Source organism: Mustela nigripes, chromosome 5, assembly GCF_022355385.1.
Source record: "Mustela nigripes isolate SB6536 chromosome 5, MUSNIG.SB6536, whole genome shotgun sequence".
Taxonomy (NCBI): Eukaryota; Metazoa; Chordata; class Mammalia; order Carnivora; family Mustelidae; genus Mustela; species Mustela nigripes.
In genome coordinates, this window is record NC_081561.1 from 86,080,170 (window position 1) to 86,100,765 (window position 20,596).

Here is a 20,596-nt window from a genome sequence, read left to right on the forward strand (position 1 = left end):
TCTAATTATCTTAAAATGTTGTATGTTACTGAAATAACCAAATTTCCTTATCACCCATTACACTGGACTCTCATCAGATCTTCAACAATGGGCATTTTTAAGTTTTTTGTCATTTATGAACAGTTTTTGTTCTACTCTGATGATTCGGCAAAAATGAGACTCATGAAAAAGACCTACCAAGAGCTCTCAATCATTGATGCTGCTGCGAAGTTACAAGGTATTGAACCTTGGACACATAGCTTACAAGTGAAGAAAGCGCCACCTAACATCTTGTCCAACTTAACCCCCCACTTTATTGTGTCAGACTCCCTAAACCTGGGCATCTCTTTACCTATCCCTAAAAATCCCTAACCCAAGGAACCTTGCTTCCAAGCTCTGCAGAAAGATAGGGACACAAGACAAGAGTAATCAGAATAAAATTGCTATGTGAAATTTTCCTGGCCTCTCAGGTTTCACATTTCCCAAACCAGAGATTCCAACAGGAATTACTGATTGGAGGCATTCCTGATTCAAAATTAGCTTCCTTTGGTAGATCACAGCTCCCTTGGCTAGGAGTAAGTGCAAATGAGGCTATGATAGGGAACTTCACCTTAACTCTTGAAGGTATTGTAGAATCTGTTGCTAAAGCCATAGCTTCCAGCAAAAATTCCTAGGTGCCATGGCCCAGGTTGTTCTTGGGAATAAGATAACTCTTCATTATCTTTTCAAGAGAGCAAGGATGTGTTTGTTCTCTGGCCAATACCACTTGCTGCACTTGGGTCAACACTTCTGGGGAAGTGGAATTTCAAAAGATCACTGAACAAATCAGTTGTCTTAAGAAAGTGACTCCTTCAACGAGGCCTTTCTTTGACTTACTTAATTCTGATTGGTTTGGGTCTTGGAAGCCACGGCTCTGAAGTACACTTCAGACATTGGGAATTATTCCACTTATAATAATCAGGGTAGTCTTTTTGGTCTGCTGAATTCTCTCAAAACCTTTAAATATTATGTTTGCATCTGACAACCATCAAGCAAATGATCGCCCTAAGACTAGAACATAGGAAAGAAAATGAAGACAATGGAGAACTTAAAGAATGTGAACTTGAAGTTGTGACCTGTGAAAACTGAGAAAAATTCAGCAAAAAGATGTCATACATGACTAGCAGAAACTGTGAGACTTCAGAGGGTAGTTGAGAGTAGCATTAAAGCCTTATATTTTGATCACGTCTCTCTGATTCAGAGTCTGATCCAAGGGAAAGAATGGTTAAAAACAAGACAAAAGGCCCCAAATAGTCACTCAGCCCCACATCACCAAACCTAGTCGTAATTACAGTTTTGGCTTGTGCCAGAAATAAAATCTTAAACCACTCAATCAGGAATCACCTGGTTAGTACCAGTGATGTAATCTACCTGATAGACTCTTGTTATTTCCTAAAGAAAAGTGTCCTTGCTCCAACCAATCCACTTCTTATTAGTATGACTCCCTTGTCCCACTCACTCTTTTCTGCCTATAAAAGTCTCTTATTTTGTACAGTTTTCTGTGCACCTTTTTATCTACTCTATGGAATGCAGCTCAATTCATGAATCACTGAATAAAGCCAATAAGATCTTTAACATTTACTCATTTGAATTGTTTGTTAACATAACAAAGCACTTGAAGCAGAAAACTCAGTCCATCATTACCTATTTAAAGTGGGAGAAAAGTGGGCTTAAGGGAAGAAAAATATGACATTTAATCAATGAAATGGAATTAAAAACCAATGGGCCTATGTTTTCCTTTATCCATGCTCCTTACCTGTAGACTGGAATTTAGCTCATGCAGAAGTTCATCCCATTGCTTCCTTTCTTGAATTTTCCTTTAGTTGCTCTTATAAGAATGGGAAAGCACTGATCCTCATTCAAGACACTTTGCTATATTTTACCCCCCTAAGCAAAATTCACCAACAATCTGAAATGGTTTAACACCCCTTGCTTTTGTATAATTTGGGTATTTCTGAGAATGTTAATGAACAATTCATTTTGGCACCTAAGACAAACACAGTCTGGCAGTGTTATTTGTCTATTACTCACCCTTGCTAATGATTGACTCTTTTTGGCTTTTATGTGCTGGAGTCCAATCCACCACATTTTTGGGGGGCAGGGCTGAAAGCAAGTAATAAACTCATCATAGGTGAAACTTGCAAGCTTGAGGTTTAAACTGGTGGCAGCTTAGATGCTACCTACTCAACACAAGACTAAATGGAGCAAAATAAATTCTGGCCATGTTCATTAGAACCACCATTGTGGTGGCATGCAAGTATTTACCATACATCCACTGTATGGAGCACTCTGTTACATACATTACCAGGCAAGGTAAACAGAGTTCTTGACCTTCTGAGGTTTTATAACCTAAAAGGTTAGGGGCAGTAGAGATAAACATATTAGTGATTAAAAGCAAATATGCTGTGTTCATTCTTGTTCCAGGGCTCAGCAGATAGAGGTGTGGGAGAAACACTCTTCACATTAATCAAGCATCTGAAGACAGTCTCTGTTTCTAATTTTTTAAGGAAAAAGACCAAAAGAAAGCATAATTCTCCCTTCCCTCAGTTTTCTAGATGAAAAATTGGGACTTTATCAACTATATTTGCTGAATTCCAGGCCACATAGTACCAGAGACCAGTTTTAGCTAGAAAAACCCATAAATCAATGACTATAAAAGTTCATATAAAGGTGAAGTTGTTGTATTCATTTTGCATGAAGGGCTGCATTGTCCTGATCTTTTTACTTTCTCAGAGCAGGCACTCTGTGCCCCTCCACTCTGCTCCATGCTTTTCTTCTTTTTCTGTCTGAGAAGAAACCTTTCAGGAACATGGAGCTTAGAGATATTATATCTTAACAGTACTTTAGTGCTTTGGACATTTGTTGCCAGAAATTATTCTGGGGAAATGATAGTTCTGGAAGGGTCAACAGATCTTAGCCACCATCCCTCTCCATGGTGGAGGTGAGGGTGGAAAGCTCAGTGTTCCCAGATATAGAGGGACGACCAAGGGGTTAATCCCCTCTACAAACATTATATCTTCTCCTGACTCGTGTATGCATTGGAATCAAGGGTAAGACGTTTCAGTTGAAGCTTTCCTTCCTTTCCTTCTTTGTGTACCTCAGAAAGTAAGCTACCCTCTGCTTTGCAATGAGTGGTTCCAGTCTGGCCAGCAGAAAAGATACTCAGCAATTCTAGCAGGTTTCAATACCAGTTCTCCTCTAGGACATAAGGGAGAGTCAGTTATGTGGGGTTTACAAGAGCCTGAAGTCTGGGATTGAATAATCTTCCCCTTCTCTCTCTCTTTTAATGATTTAAGTTTAAATAAGACTGACACAATGTGCCTGGGTGGCTCAGTCAATTGAGCATCCAACTCTTTCAGCTCAGGTCATGGTCTCAGGTTGTGAGATTAACCCCACCTTGAGCTCTGCACTGCACTAGGAGTCAGCTTGAGATTCTCTCTGTCCCTCTGCCCCTCCCTTCACTTGCAGGCACATGCACATGCTAAATAGATAGATAGATAGATAGATAGATAGATAGATGATAGATAGATAGATAGATAGATAGATAAAATCTTTAAAAAACCAGAAGACTGGGGCGCCTTGTTGGCTCAGTGGGTTAAGCCTCTCCCTTTAGTTCAGGTCATGATCCTGGGGTCCTGGGATCAAGCCCCATGTCAGGCTCTCTGCTCAGCAGGGAGCCTGCTTCCCCCACCCCTCCTCTCTGCCTGCCTCTCCGCCTACTTGTGATCTCACTTTCTGTCAAAGAAATAAATAAAATATTTTAAAAAACCATAAGACTGATCTCTAGCCTAAATAATATTATATTGTATTAATTAAAATAGTAAATAAATAAATAATAGTTTGATAGATAACTTGTAGAGATAGTATCTCCTTTCTAAGTATATTAACATATTAAATTGTTGAATGCTTTTTTATTTTATCACAGATAGTGTTTTGATTGGGACAGTAGAGCAAAACCCTCTCAGAATTTGGGGTTTAATAAATTTCATTACTAGTGGAATGACTATCATCAATTCTTCCAAAGCAGACCAGTAAATTCTGCCAGCTACTCATTTTCCAAAACTTGGTCACAATGCTTTCAAGTAAAAAAGAAAGGTTCTTTATCTCTAAAGCCATTTGCTTCTTACCATACTAGCACAATTTGTGATGTTGCTCAGGCATTTGTGTAATGTAAACTCTGTAGCAATTCATTTCTAGTTTGCAAACCATAAACAGGTGGTTGACAGCAACTTTTGTGGCACTGGGTACGTGAAATATACATCTTGAATTAGGAAATATTAATATTGTTTAAACTGTAGTGTAAATTTATTTAGATTTTAATGTCTTCATGTACAATGTAGTCATCTGAACACACTATTAAAACACAGTGAATCTGTGGGCGCTTGGGTGGTGCTGTTGGTTAAGCGTCCAACTCTTGGTTTCGGCTCAGGTCATGATCTTAGGATGCTGAGATTGAGCCCCTGTGTTAAACTTGTGCTCAGAGGGAGTCTGCTTGAGTTTCCCTCCCTCCCCTCCCATATGCTCATGTGCACACTCTCTCTGTCAAATAAATAAGTAAATCTTTTAAAAAAAGAGTGAATCTGTTGTGCGGAATGTCAACAGCTTTTTATCAACTCTGTTTCAGATGAGGAAAACTGTAGCCCACAAAGTTAAGGCAGGGTACTTGGTGCAGAGAATAAAAAGCACCCACCCTGTCACAAATGAAATTTGTCTAAACTATCAATAAGTCAAGGAGAGAACTGATCCTTAAAACTTGTCCCATATAAACCCCTGCTAAACCTTGGAGAAAAAAAATATTTTGAGCAATATTTTTTCTCACCAAATAGCAAACATCACTCCATTCTTCTAGAGAATGCTTCAAAGCATTTCTTTACTTAAGGAAAAGACAAATCAATATTTTGCGTAAGTATTATGCTCCCTACATCCTTTATGAGTCCTATTAATCTCACTTCATAGGTGAAAGAGCAGAGATTCAGAGAAAATTGTTCACTGAGGCTTTCACAGCTGGTAGAGAGGACAAACAACATCACCACCATATCTAGTTATGGTTTAGGGAGATTGCTGATTTTCATTAGATTGGCAGTTTCAAGTGGAGGCATTTGCTAGTGGGATAAAGCCACTTAAGACAGTTAAGGAAAAGATGGTAGAATTGAAGGGATTCCCAGGTACCACTTTGAACATGGATTCTGGAAGCTTCTCAGGCTTTGGTATATCAAATGGCACCCCAGTGAGTGGTCTCTGTTCAGTTTTAGAAAAGAAAGTATGGGTAGTCCTTAAGCACTACTTAAGAATCAAATAGACAGATTGGCTCACTTATATTACTTCCTGATTATGCGTTCACTTCAAAATAAAAATATTTATACTGAAGAAAATATGTAGAATATTGAATGGACTATCATACAAAACGTCACAGCTCTTCCCACACCATTTTATATTCTTAGCACCTAATGCTTATTGAGATTCTGTCTGTCCAGGTCAAAAGAGTCAAAAAGATAACTCTTAATGATCATAGCTGCTAGATTTTTTAGACTGCTAGTGTTCTAGAAATAGCGGGTGAACTCTTCCGATTGCAAATAGTTCATCAATATTTTCCAAATGAAAGGCTGTTCATTTGGCCCACCTGTCACAAACCATTCCATGTTTTATCCTTGGAAAAATGTCTAACTTTCAAAAACTGTTATTGAAGAACTTTTAGGAGATCACTGTGAATTTTTTGAAATAATTGTGAATATTCTGATTTAGAGCTTCCACGAGCTGAGACAGCAAACCTTCTCATTTAGTCGACAAAAGCACTAACTAAATGCACTCCAGAGAGGGTATTTACTGAGACACCCTCTTTCCCGATTCTGCCTGCTGTTGAGGGTCCACAGGGTATTGCAAGAGGCTCTACAATGGTTTTGTCATCTGACCTCTGGAGTTTTACAGTAACTGCTGGAAATCCTGCTCTGGTCAGAGTAAATTCAGAAAAAATAATTATGCAGGATCAAGATGCTACAAGGGTTGTTGGGGACAGTGTCAACATTGATATCACAATAAGAATACTGCATTGGAATAGGAACATAACCTCAGCCACTGGTCTGTACTAGGAACCTGCCCACATCAGCCTTAAATTCCATCCTGCTCACATGGATTCCGGGGTCTTTTTTTTTTTTTTTTCCTTTATGGCTATTTTCTAGATTACCTAGATTTGGGGTCTTTCAGTTCTGTCTCCATTTAGCTTTAATACTTTTGTGTGTTTTGTATGCCTCCTCCCAATGAGCTCCAATTATGTGAAGGAGGTGGCCGGTGGTGGTTGTGTGGATTATTTTTCCCTCCCACTCCTCTCCTTTTTTGTCATTCCTTTTAGCCATGGAGGTGGAAGAGGGAGGAGAGAGAGAAAGAGTAAGATGTAAGCTGGGTAGATAAGCCTGTGACTGGTTTTCTACCTGCCCTGAATGGGGGTACAGGATCTAAAGGTAGCCTTGCTTTATTTGAGCCAGAGCAAGCTTCGTGGGAGACATGGTGTTACTGTGTGCCACTCCAAGAAAAGGTATTTCAGTAATTACACATTAACTCTGTTCACTGAGTAGCAGGTAGTTAATTTAAAAATGCACATGTTTCTGCAGCCCAGTGGAATGAGAACCACGTTTGATCCTGTCAAAAGAACATTTTGAATCAAAGGGGCTTTATGGGAGCGAAAGAGTTTTGTGGTTGAGTGCTATGCTGTGGCCTTTTAATCATTAAACTCTTTCACAGTGGTAAAATGAACGTCCATTGTCATGGCCACACCAATGAGGCCATCGGACTGGGAGAAAAGGGAGGACTTTGCTATGGGGGAGGGAACTAAAAGAAGGGGACAGGCAGGCAGCCCTGTGGCATTCACAAGTAATAGCAGCAGAATGTTGAAAAGAGAGAAAAGGCAGCCCAGGTTAGTTTGTTCACCTGGGCAACACCTTACTAGATCAGTTTAGTTTTTACTGTTCTTTAAGTTTACGTAGGAAAGTTGCTTGGAAATAGCATTTATTATTACTGTTATTTTATATAGGGAGGGGCTGAGGAAGAGGGAGAGAGATAATTTTAACCAGGACCCATGCCCAGCAAGGAACTTGATATCACAATCTTAAGATCATGACCTGAGTTGAAATCAAGAGTTGGATGCTTAACTGACTGAGCCACCCAGATGCCCTGGAAATGGCATTTTATCCTTAATCACTTTTCTACACCTGTGGTAGAACCATCAGCATGACCAGGCGGACAAATTGCACTGTCCCCTCTCCCGAAGTTAGTCAAACTATCTTCTGAGCAACGTGTGAGATTTATGAAGACACTGCCTCCAACTCCATTCCCGGAAAGGAGCCTGCATTTTGGCTGACCTCATCATTGTTGGCTCACGACCTTTTTTTTTTTTCCTTGAACATTCCCCATGACTTTGAAGTTCCACTCTTCTTTTTTGCTGTAGTTTTCTATGGAGACAAACACTACATCTTCTAATATAGCATTTTTTCTTTTTCATCTTCCCCATTTGAAACTGTACACCCATTAAACCCCAACTTCCCTTCCCCCTCTCCCTGAATCCCCCAGGAACCACCATTCTACCAATTTAATCACTCTAGGTACCTCATGTAAGTGGACAGTCAGGAGAAAGTGAGAAATGAGAATAGGAGAGAATTTCCAACCAATGAAAGTTCACCAAATAGGGTAAGTCATTTGGGTTTGAGGCTTTCACCTCGACTTCAGTAGAAGGAAGTTGGGAATAAATATCAGAAAACTTCTGTCACGACTAAACTGTGTTGCCTACTCTGTGACGTCACCAGGGACCAGGGCAGCTCCACCCGCTTGGAGAAGAACACCCCACCATACTGCTGGGTCTTTCTTTCAGCTGCTAACCACTCACCTCCCATGAAGCTTTCCGGTGGCCTAGCAATTCTTTGCTTCTTTAGGCAATTCATTGTCAGATTTTCCCAGCCACTGTTATATTTTTTCTCTTCTATCCTCAGATTCCCAACCCTCTCTTCTCACCCTCACTCTTGGCTTATGTCACTGACATAAAGTGCAGCATTCAGAAAGGAAAGTCCAAAAGCTCCCACCATAAAATTTATGCATTCACTTGCCTCCGAGCTCTGGGCTCTGGGCGCACAGCTCTACACTTGTCCCTCTGGTTACTAAGGGTAAACCCTCTCTGCTCCTACCTCAGACCAACCCCTCTACAGGGGCATGGCTCCCAACTTACCTTCCCTGCACAGAAAATTGCTCTTCGGTTCTCTGCCCTCTCCCTTTACCCTTGTTTTCCTCCCTACTGAATCACTCTATGAGCATGCAAACATGTTATTTCTCCTTTTTATTTTTTTTAAGATTTTATTTATTTATTTGATAGAGATCACAAGTAGGCAGAGAGGCAGGCAGAGGGGAAGGGGGAAGCAGGTTCTCTGCTGAGCAGGGAGCCTGATGTGGGGCTCTATCCCAGGACCCTGAGATCATGAGCTGAGCCGAAGGCAGAGGCTTAGCCCACTGAGCCACCCAGGTGCCCTTATTTCTCCTTTTTAAAAAAGAATTCTCTTTTGATCCGCACTCCTTCCCTGGGTTATTGCCAGATTTTTTTTTCATTTCTTTGATAGCAAAAATATGTGAAAGAGTGACCTGTAATTACTGTATTCACTTTGTATCCTCTTAGGTTGATATCTTGAGCACACTCCAGTCAAGGTTTTAGAACTTCACCAAAACTACATTTACATGATTAAATCCAATGGCTCATTCTCTGTTTTACCTTATCTGACCTCATCAGCAGCCTTTGACCAAGCTCCTCACCCTGCCTTCATTGGACCTTCTGCATGTGGCTTCCAGGACACCGCACTCTCCTCGTTTTCCTCCCACCTTACCGGTCGTTCCTTCTCAGATCATGCTCCTGGTTCTTGTTCGCCATCACTCCCCCTGAAATTTGAAGCAGCGTGGCCTCATTCCTGGGACTACTCCTATGTCTGTGAAAGCTCATCCTCCTGGTGAGCTCAGCCTGTCTTATGGCCTTTTAACTACAGAGCTGCATGTCTAGCTGTCTATTTGACATGTCCTCTGGAGGAGTAGTAGACATTAGTAGCTAATTTAATATGCACCAAGCACAATTTTTTGGAAAGATATATTTATTTATTTATTCGAGAGAGAGAGAGAATAAGTAGGGGGAGGGACAGAGGGAGAGATAATCTTAAGCAGACTCCCTGCTGAGTTAGGAGCCTGATAGGGGCTCAGTCCCAGGGATATAAGATCATGACCTGAGCCTGAGCTATAAGCAAGAGCCAGACAGACACTCAACCGACTGAACTACCCAGCCCACCCCACACCAAGCACAACTTTTTAATTCAATCTCAAACCCGCTCACTCCTTTCTCAGTCATTCACTTCTCAATTAGGGAAAATGGCTATTTCTCAAATGATAGAAACTTTATTCCTCTACTTACTTACCCTCAAAACTTGGAGTCATTATTGATTTCTGTCTTCCCTGTAGGCTTTACATTCAATTCATTAGCAAATCACATAAACGCCTCTTCAATATCAGTCATAATGTGACCACTTTTGTCATTCCCTTCTTGCCACCCTGCTTCAAGCTACCATTTCTCCCCTGAACTGTGTAATCTCAATACACCAGTCACAGTGATTCTGTTAAAATGAACTAAGGAGCTTTCCCCATCCAAAATTTACACCATTACATGTGTACTCTTTATGTAGACTACCTTTTATTAAAGAGATTTACAATATCCCTTAGTGGCTTCTACTAATTCAACTGATTAATTGATTAGTTAATAGATTCGGGTTAAAAACAATTTCTCTGTGACTCGATATAGCTCTACTCTCTCACGTGACGTCTCTGAAGCATGTCCTACTACACTTGCCCTCTTTCATTCATCCCTGGACACAATGGCTTCCTAGATTGTACCCCACACACTTAAACCTTAGGGCCTTTAATCTTGCAGTTCTCTCTGCTTGGTTGTGTTTTTCTCCTTGAAATCTGCACTGTTGGTTTTCAAGCTTTCTTCAGATCTTTATTCAAAACTCTTCTTCTCAATGAGAACACATTGGTCATCCAATCTATTATTGCAACACTGCTATTGACTGAATGTTTGTGTCTCCACCAATTCGTATGTTGAAACCTAATTCACCATTTGTTTGGAGGAGAGCCCTCTGGGAAGTGATTAGGTCATCAGGCTGGAGCCCTAGTAACCTGGATTGTTGCCCTTATAAAAGAGATTCCAGAGAACTCCCTCATCCCTTCTATAATAGGAGGACTCAGGGAGAGGCCAGCTGTCTATGAACTAGGTAGGGGTTCTCACCAGATACCGAATCTGCTAGCACCTTCATCTTGGGCATTCCAGCCTTCAGACCTGTAAGAAATAAATTTCTGTTGTTTATCGGCCCCCTAGTCTGTGGTATTCTGTTCTAACATTTCAAATGGACTACGACACTTGCTCCTGATGTTTTGTATTCTCTCCTTCTCTGATTTTTTTTTTCTCCTTTTATGCTTAGGACAATCCTGAGAGTACAAATTTCCTTATTTATCTGGTTCATAACCATGTCCTCTACTAAAATGACAGCATAAGGGCAGAAATTTTTGGCTGTCTGCTTCATGGCTGTATCCTCAGCATCAAATATTCATAATAACCAACATTCATTTATATAGTGCTTAGTACTGACCGGTTTGCCGGTCACTTTAAGCACCACTTCAGATTCTCCAGTCTCAAATTGCCTTGTGTTCCAGTTGCCACAGCAGCCCCACATATATGTGGCTCTGGCTTCACACTTATGCAACTTAACAGGGCATCACCTCACATCTGACCTCATGCACCTTTTGCTTCCCAGCTCAACGTTCCCCTCTAGGTCCAAAGTATAAGTCATCCAAATACCTTGCTTGGTGCTCAGGCACACACCCATGAGCACATTCTTGAAACTCCCGGAGATGAAAGCCATCAGGTTATCCCCCTCCTTTTTCCCCAAGGGCAGACAGTCTAAACGTAAGTTATATTGCTTCCCAAAGGATGGTCCCATGAGAGTGGGCAGTTAGTTCCACTTTATGTTGAACAACTTGATAGTGCAGCCTTGTACTCTGCTTCCCTATGATTGAATTCCCTGATAAAGTTATGGCACAGATGCCTTTCTTCAACCTCTTCTCTCTGGGGGAACCCAAGGTAAAAGACTTGGTAATAGGAATGACTCTAGAAAACAGATGCTCAGAGTGAAATAGTGAACTGTATTGCTCACCAGGCTGACAGCAATAGGGTCCTTTGTTGGGGTTACTTGAAGTAGTGACAGCACCTGGCAATAATTAAAGCTTTCCTCTGGAGTTAATTAGGATGGAAGCTGTTGGGTTGAGATGTGCATTGGCTTTAGAATTTGTTTACATGGGAGAATGCTAATTGTATGAATTGTGGGATGAGCTGGCTTTTGTTAACATCACTGGAAACCTTGGAGAAAGAAAATGATGGGCTCAGAGCAGCTACTGCCAACTCAAAGCTTGACATGAGATCCAGAGGATTTCTACAGAAACATTTAAGGAGACACTCATTTTCTGCAGTGACAGAATGGCTGTGGTGAAAATGAGGCCTAGGTTATTATTGTAAATGTGGCGAGTTGCAGAGAAGACAAAATGGCCAGCCAGGACAGATTTCCTATGTCAAAGTTGGAACCTTTATAAGAAAAGAATGGGGGGGGGGGCACCTGGATGGCTCAGTGGCTTAAAGCCTCTGCCTTCGGCTCAGGTCATGATCTCAAGGTCCTAGGATCGAGCCCTGCATCGGGCTCTCTGCTCAGTAGAGAGCCTGCTTCCTCCTCTCTCTCTGCCTGCCTCTCTGCCTACTTGTGATCTCTGTCTGTCAAGTGAATAAATTAAAAAAAAAAAAAAGAAAGAAAGAAAAGAAAAGAATGGGATCTTGAAATCTTGAATAGGGACATTTAGTTGGACAAGCCTGAGAATAATAAGCCCCCAGTTTCCTCCATAACTTTAAAACTGCCTCTTTCTTGGAGCAAAGATGGACCTATACCTTACAGGTATCTCATAAAATAGTGCTTGACCATCTCAAGATCTTCACCTGCCACACCACTCACTGAGCCCAGGCCTATAACCAGAACCAGGTCTCCACATGGCCTGAGCAGAGTAGATCAGTACTTATTCAAGAAGAAAATTGCTTACATATCAAAATAGTTGTAAGATTTGGCTAATAACACCTGTAAGCACTGGAAGACAACAGGTGAGAAAGGATCCTGAAGGTCCTGGGCCAAGAAAATGGGGGAGGACACTGTATAAGGCTAGAGGGTGAAAATTTACTAACGTGAAGGCATTAAACCATGACTCAAGATTCAGTGTTTTAAAAAGCATGAAGCTGGTCCTAATGACTTATTGGATTAAATCTTGTAAGTTCAGAGAAAATAACAATGTGCTGTAAATGAAGGGGAGATGCTTAAAATTTTTTATATTCTTATAGTAATGAGTATGGATCAAAAGAGTGAAGGAGATAGGTATGTCAAACTGGATTTATTATGTATGTCAGAGAATTCATTTCTTAACTCTTCCCTAGGAGTGCCCAAAATATATTCCCTTTCCTGGGGCAATAAGGAATGTGCTGATGAAGGGGATGCTGACCCCTTTGAGAAACTCATTGACGCCTGTCATCTGAAGGATGTGGTGATAGCGGGAGTGGATCTGGAATGTCTATTAACGATAAGGATGAGAGATACTAGAAAGCCAGAGACCAATCAGAGGGAAGGTCAACATAACCAGCAAAGCAGGCAACAAGACTGGAGGGAAAACAAAGTCTTTTTCCCAGAAAGAAACAGTGGCCATGAGGACTAGATCATAGTGTTCTGAGAATGAGATAGATAGGATGCTGAATAGGGTGTGGCTTGACTTGCAAAAATGAGAGAGATAGAGGTAGAGATAGACCTAGACATATAGGCAGAGACAGAAGGAACAAAGAGATGTTAGACAAGGACCGGAAAACTAAAATCCCTCACCAATCTTCCAGATAGGAGCTAGTTCTCAGATCTGGACATCATAAGTTGAAAGGAGTCTAAGTCTGTCTAAGGAAGAGCCTTGCAGTGCTATTACAAGCATATATGGTAAACATCATCCTCATCTTTCATCAGAATAACTGGATATTGGAGAAAAAGAGAACACTCAAAGATTTCAAAGATTTCTGATGAGAGGTCAGAAATGACACTAATTTCAGAAAACCTGAAATGCTACACTGGCCCACCAGTCAGAGGGGTATATCCCATTTGGGGCATATAGTTAGCTCATTTTAAATGTCCTCATATTATGGTTGCTCTTGCAAAAAAAACTAACAATATTTACTGGTGGCCAGTTTAAGATATTAATTCCTCACATTTCCCTGATGAGAGCATAGATCAATAAGGCAATTTGAAAAACTATTTACCATTATTTTATGAAGCTGAAATTCACCTATCCTTTGACTAGGCATTTTCTCTTCTAGTAAGTTGTCACACACACCTGGAAACATGTGGAAAATGTTTTTAGCACTATTCATAAAGGCAAAGTGAAGAGATTATACATATATTATATACAATAATAGTATTTATGTACACAATGCAATATGTAATTCAAATGAATGGTTTATGGCATTGCAGTACTATGGATTAATTTAAGCAACATAACATTGGATGGAAAAGTAGGTTTCAAGAGATGACACATAATGTGATAAAGTTAGAAAGTCTACATTCAAGGAGTACATAGAGACATGATACGATCATGAAAATGGGGATGATGACGATGGGGAAGATAATGGTCATTGCGGTGATGACGATGATGGAAGAAATGTGATAAGATTATTTTTTTAAAGATTTATTTTTGTATTTGGGAGAGAGAGTGTGTGTAAGAATATTGAAGAGGGACAGGGGGAGGAAGGGAGAGAATCCCAAGCAAACTCTGCACTGAGCACAGAACCCCACACAAGGCTCAACCTCAAGACCCTGAGATCATGACCTGAGCCAAAACCAAGAGTCAGACACTTAACTGACTGAGCCACCCACGTGCCCCAAAATGTGGAATGATTATTAAAATCACTCAAGGTTGACACGGCTTGAGAGACGTAGAAGAATAGGATAAAGAACTATGTTGGCAATGGCAGTTTTGAACAAAATTCTAGCTTCTACGTTAGGTGGTAAGTCCACACTATCTACTATATTATTATAAACATATAAAAGAGAACCTTGTCTGGGTCAATGATGAGAGTATGTTATGAACCAAATATTGTGATCACTTCAGTTCTACATAAAACAAAGTCACTTCTCTGGATTACGCTATTGTGTCTACAGAAACTTCCATTAAAAACTAAGTGTAGGGCACCTGGGTGGTTCAGTCTGTTAAACGTCTGCTTCCAGCTCAGGTCATGATCCCAGGGTCCTGGGATCAAGTCCTACATCTGCCTCCCTGCTCAGCAGGGAACCTGCTTTTCCCTCTGCCCCTCCCCCTGCTCGTGCTCCCTCTCTGGCGCGCTCTCCTTTCTCTCAAATAAATAAATAAATAAATAAAATCTTAGAAAAAAAATAAAAACTAAGTATCTAACCTGGGGTCTCCTTCAGGGAGAAATTTTTGTGGAGGAAAGAAAGGAGAGGATAATCAGTGTGAAGGAAAAGAGATTTTAGAAAAAATGTGCAAAATCACTTTTCCTCTATTTCCAATAGAGGCCATATCTAGCTTTGCTCCTATACATTTAGCTCTCAGTCAGTTACTTATTTGCACAATATAGGAGTTCACAATCTAAACAAAGCATGGTGGTAAGATTCCAGGGTTCGATCTGAATTACGCTAAGCACATATTAGGACTCTAAACTTGACCTGTCACATTTAGGAAAGAAGATAGATGCATGTAATATATTCCACAGAGAAAATGCTACCCAGTTTGTTGACAAGAATCATTCTTTTCTCTGCCTCTGAGAGACAAGGGAACACATGTATGCATTTGTCCCCTGAACTTTAAATAATTAACTCCCCCCCAAATTTTTTTAAAACTCATTCGGGACAAATTTTCTTTTCATTTCATATCTCCTTAAAATCAACATTCAATCCTTGATGCCAGAAACTTTCTTGTAGTCCTTATATCCTTTTTTTTTTCTTGTATTATTCAAAGTTGGGAAGACGTCACTCCCCAATAAATAGATTTTGGAGAGCAAAATCTCCACAAAACATGAAGGTCTTGCTTTCCCTATACTAAATAAAATGTTTGGAGAACTACCTATCATTTTAAAAGAATAAAAACCCAACATTCGAAATAAAACAAACAACAAAACACACCATCAAAACACGCTGTTCCGAAACAGTCTTAGACCATGTTCACTTTAAAGAAGTAAAAATGTCAATGTAGGTTAAGAAATAGTGTGTTTATGCCTGGGTCATGTTTATAACAGTCAACGGTTATGATTTTCTGAAGATTTTCCTTTGAGAATTTGGTTCTTTTTGCAGCAGCACTGTGTGCCACATTTAACATTCTTCTTCGACCTGCAAAAATACGAACAAAAGGATGAAATCCCTTTGCTTGTTGCACTTTATTCTCTTGTCACAGTTAAAGCAATATTTATTTTCCTCCTCCCCGCGTCTTATGGGGCTATAGTAAATCAAAAAAGTAAACTCTCAGGTTCATTGTGTGAGGGGCTTACTTCTAGGCTTCTACAGTTGCCACAGTAACTAATTAGAAATTTGCATCTCTAAGAGAATTATTTAATGCTGATGTGTAAGCCCTTTTATTCTTTGGAGCTTGGCCTTTTGCTAGGAAGTTCCTGGTAGATGTTGGGCCTCGAGGTCATACTGTACAAGCTCTGAACGTAGGTGGCCCTGGTTTCTCCTTTTTATCTGGATGATTCATACCCAGTGAAGAAAATGTCTTGCCAGGTCTTTGTTGAGTGGTGGGCATCTGAAAAGCAACACTTGATTCATTTAGGCACATTTGTTTTCACCTGTAACTTCTTCTCCATTGCTCATTAGCTAACTCTTGTGTAATTGAGTCACGCGTGTTAAACTAGCAGAGCTGAGTTATGCCAACCAACCCACTGACGGGAATCCCTCCTCCAATTCGTCCTGAAGCCTAAGAAGACAATGTTGCTAAAATGCAAAACATTTTGCAGGCTTGGACAATGGGTACTAGTATTCTGAAGGTGAACGTTTCCCCCTGAAGAACTGCTTTTTTTCAAAGGTTTCAACCTGGTGTTCTCCCCGGGCAGAAAGAAAAAGGGAAGCCGCCCTCTATGGTGCAAAGACAGAGTCCAAATCAAAGGGACTCCCAGACAAGGTGTCCTGAACCCCAGAAGTTGCTGACTGTATCAAGAGCTGTCATTCTGTGCTTGCTGGCACTTGCGGAAGATAGGCAAGGTGATGTAAGGAAGACAGACGGGTTTGGTTCTTCCTGATTCCTATCAAAGTGGGGGAGCCCCTGAGTTTATTGCAGCCAAAAGACAGAACAAATATATGTCCCAAGTCAATGACCAAGCCTGTGATCAAGAGTAGATGCAGTACACTCATGTTCCATGAAGCATTATTTGCAATAAGCAGAGTTGGAAGGAACCCAAGTGTCCACTGATGGATGAATGGACAGACCAAATGTGTAAATACATACAATAAAATCTTATTCATCCTTAACAAGGGAGGAAATTCTGACACATCCTATGATGCAGATGGATCCTGAGGACTTCACGCTAAGGAAAACAAGTCAGTCTTTTTTTTTTTTTTTTTTTAAAGATTTTATTTATTTGACAGAGATCACAAGTAGGCAGAAGCAGCAGAGAGAGATGGGGAAGCAGGCTCCCTGTTGAGCAGAAAGCCCGATGCGGGGCTTGATCCCAGGACCCTGGGATCATGACCCGAGCTGAAGACAGAGGCTTTAACCCACTGAGCCACCCAGGTGCCCAATAAGCCAGTCTTGAAAGGACAAATCCTGCACGTGTCCACTTAAATGGTGCATCTAGATATTACAGACTGAACGTTTGTATCTCCCTAGCCCAAGTTCATATGTTGAAACCTGATTCTCAGTGAGATAGTATTTGGAGGTGAGGTCTTTTGGAAGTAAATAGTTCATGAGGGTAGAACTCTTGACTGGGGTTAGTAGCCTATAAAAAGGACCCAGAGAGATCCCTCACCCTTCCACTGCATAGAGACAGTGAGAAGCAGGCTGTCTATGAACAAAGAAGGGGCTCTCACTAGATACAGATCTGCAGCCACTTCAATCTTGGAATTCTTGGCCTCCAGAACTTTAAGAAATAATTTTCTATTGTTTATGAGACACTAAGTGTTTGGTATTTGTTTTAGGAATTTGAACTAAGGCTCTAGATTAGTCAAATTTATAGAAACAGAAAATAAAATGGTGGTTGGCTGGGGCTGGGGGTGGGGTGGGGGGTAGAAAGTGGAATAGTTGTTTCATAGGTAAGAGTTTCATTTTTGTCAGATGAAAGAGTTCTGGAGATTGGTGACACAAAAATATGAATACGCTTAACATGATTGAACTATATACTTAAAAATGGTTGAGATGGTAATTTGATGCTATGTGTTTACCATAATTTAAAAAAACAGACTAGGTTTTTTTTTTTTTTTTAAAGATTTTATTTATTTATTTGACAGAGATCACAAGTAGGCAGAGAGGCAGGCAGAGAGAGAGAGAGGAGGAAGCAGGCTCCCTGCTGAGCAGAGAGCCTGATGCGGGGCTCGATCCTGCGATCCTGAGATCATGACCTGAGCTGAAGGCAGAGGCTTTAACCCACTGAACCACTCAGACACCCCAGACTAGGTTTAATAGAAGGATAGATAGAACTCCTTCTTGAAAGGAAGAAAAGGAGGGTGGTCACTCTGGGGCCTCTTTAGAGAGAGATAGAGAGATCATATTCCTTCATATAAAAGGAGGTAGAACAGGGCCACGAAGGGACTGGCGTCCCCTGTGGATGGGCCAAAGGGGCACCATGCTGACGGAAGTGACAACCTTAATCTCTGTCATCAGCAGCCTGGTACATCTAAGGAAAGGAACCCTCGAAATATAATCTTGCCTACGTTCTGAAAGCAGGAGGAATTGATCTAGCTAATAATTATTTCTTAAAAATTTTGATCAAATAAAACATCTTTTCATTAAGAAACTGAACAGAAAATACTACCATTTGAGTAAGTTCCTGCATATTTTTTTTTCCTATCTGACTTCTACTTCTTAGGCTTGTGAAAGCCATTTCTCTGTTAAGAAGTTTGAATAATCTGTCAATTTTAAATGTAAAATAATCTTTCTTCAATATTGTGGCACTTAAAAGGCATTGTCTGATGAATTTAGAGATTCAGTCTTTAGTTCCAGTGAGTTTTTCTTGAAGTTAGGATCTGCAGGTATCTTCTAAAATGAGTGGTTTAAATTACTGCTTTAGCCGTAGGTCCCAGCACATTGGCATTATGCTTTAAGAATCAATAGATTTGACTTTGTCCAACCAGAATTATATTTATTTTTAACTGAACTCTTGCCATGAATCTACATTTCAAATCAATTTATATGGAACACCAGTAACGCTGCCACTTGATTTTTGGGCTCATTTCTAGAACATTCAAAAGTTTGTACAATAAGTAACTTATTAGGCTTATTAGAACCATTTCTGAAAACATGAAATGTTTCCATGAAAAAAACAGATATATTGCATGTCTCTACAGCACATATTTTATTTAAGAAAATAATTAAATAATTTTAAAAGCTGCTTTTAAGAGGTGGCCTTTCATGCTGTGCTCAGTGGAAATGTTCTCATTTCACAGCAGACCATAAGGTTGCAATTAGTGTACCAATCATGGGCTAATAAATGGAAAGCTATTCCCTCAGGAATGGATCAGTTTCTCCAAGCTCAAAGTCCTTTCATTAACACCCATATGCCGAAGGCCCCTCAGGTAGGAAGAAGGAAGCAAATACATGTAACAAATGCTTAGAAGTGTATAAAACCTGGAATGTCAGGGTACCTGAGTGGCTCAGGCAGTGAAGTGTTTGCCTTTGGCTCAGGTCATGATCTGAGGGTTCTGGGATTGAGCCCCAAGGGCTCCCTGCTCAGTGGAAAGTCTGCTTCTCCCTCTTCCTCCGCCCCTCCCTGCTTTGTGCGCTCTCTCTGCTTTCTTTCTTTCTCAAATAAATTTAAAAATCCTGGGGAAAAAACCCTGGAATGTCAAAATAAAAAACACAAAAATTATGAAACACGTCACTCAACGCCCACAGAAATGTGCTAGAATGTTTTCTAAGGATGTTCCTTCCTTCATTCATTCATTCAGTTATTCCCATCTACACCCATTGGAATGACTGCCATGATAATCCTGGTGTTCCCCCTCGGGTATCATTCCCTCTCATGAACATATGGAACATGTTTCCTCTTAGAGCACATTTTCCTTTTAGAAAATTTGTCACATTCTGTTTCATACTTCTGTTCTGTGCTAAGTTTTGCTCCTTACTGTATCATTCACGGGACTTGACACAATTCTTTACATGCTTGATACCTATCTATTGGATTGTGCTTGTGCATTGGTCTGAAAGATTTTACCAAGTGTTTACTATGTTCATTGCTGGACGGAAAGCCTGACACATCTATAATTATTTTTATTGACAATTACTTAAAGATTTTGTTTCCAGAAAATAAAGTCATTCAAAAGCTGTTCCGAATTTATGATTCAGGAAGGTTGGCCAAACCATCTGGAATTCAAAGCAATAAATGTTTAGAAAGTAAATTTGAGAAAATGAGGTAAAGTCCAGCATGGGGTATGTCTACTAGAACAGCACAGCAGGGCAAAGAAAAACAAAACAAAGCAAAACAAAATGAAACTAAGCCTAGACTTGTTAAAAAAAAAAAAAAAAAAAAAGAATGTACTATCTTCTATGTTGTTACAGCAAATTTCTGACAAAAAATGATCTGCCTGTCAATGATTATGAGGAAAGAGGCATCCTTACACATTAGTCGTGGAAGAATAAATGTACAGCCTTTAAGCTAGGGAACTTGATTTTATCCATCAAAATTACAAGTGCATATACCTTTCAACCCAGTGCTTTTATTTCTGAGAATTTATGCTACAGATACCGTCCCTCAGTTGCAGAATGACCTAGGCACAAAGCTCTTCTTTGCCTTGTTGTTTCTAGTAGCAGAAGTTGAAAATAATCCAAAAGTCTATCAATAGGGGATCAGTTTTAAATTATGTTACACACACACACACACACACACACACAGAGGAATATTACAGAGCTGTGAAAATAATTAAATATCGACATTATTAAATATTGATATGTGTGATTTCCAAGGTTTGTTGGTAGGTAAACAAGTAAAAGCACCGAGTGCAGAATAATGTACACTGTACGCTACCATTTGTGTAAAGAGAAGGACGGAAAGGAAACATCAATCTGTTTGAACATGCATAAAATATTTCTGAAAGAAAACACAAGAAATTAGATACATTGGTGACCTCTGGAGAGAACTGGGTGATTGGTAAATAGGGGAAGGGGGGAGACATTTACTCTATTAACTTAAAAATAGTACTTTATTGAGATGAAATTCATATGATATAGAACTAATCATTTTAAAGTGCACAATTCAGTGGTATTTGTGTGTTCACAATGTGTCTTACTT

The 20,596-nt window shown here is 40.1% G+C and overlaps 1 protein-coding gene across 3 annotated transcripts in view; it reads right to left on the minus strand.

The window, feature by feature from the left end:
- Positions 1–1,926, minus strand: part of OLIG3 (oligodendrocyte transcription factor 3) — a 40,287-nt gene extending 38,361 nt beyond the window's left edge. For all 3 annotated transcript variants that reach the window (XM_059399187.1, XM_059399185.1, XM_059399183.1), the window contains exon 1: positions 1,775–1,926. The gene's annotated coding sequence lies outside the window, so the exon portion shown is untranslated. The remainder of the gene's footprint in view (positions 1–1,774) is intronic.
- Between the last annotated feature and the right edge of the window lie 18,670 nt (positions 1,927–20,596).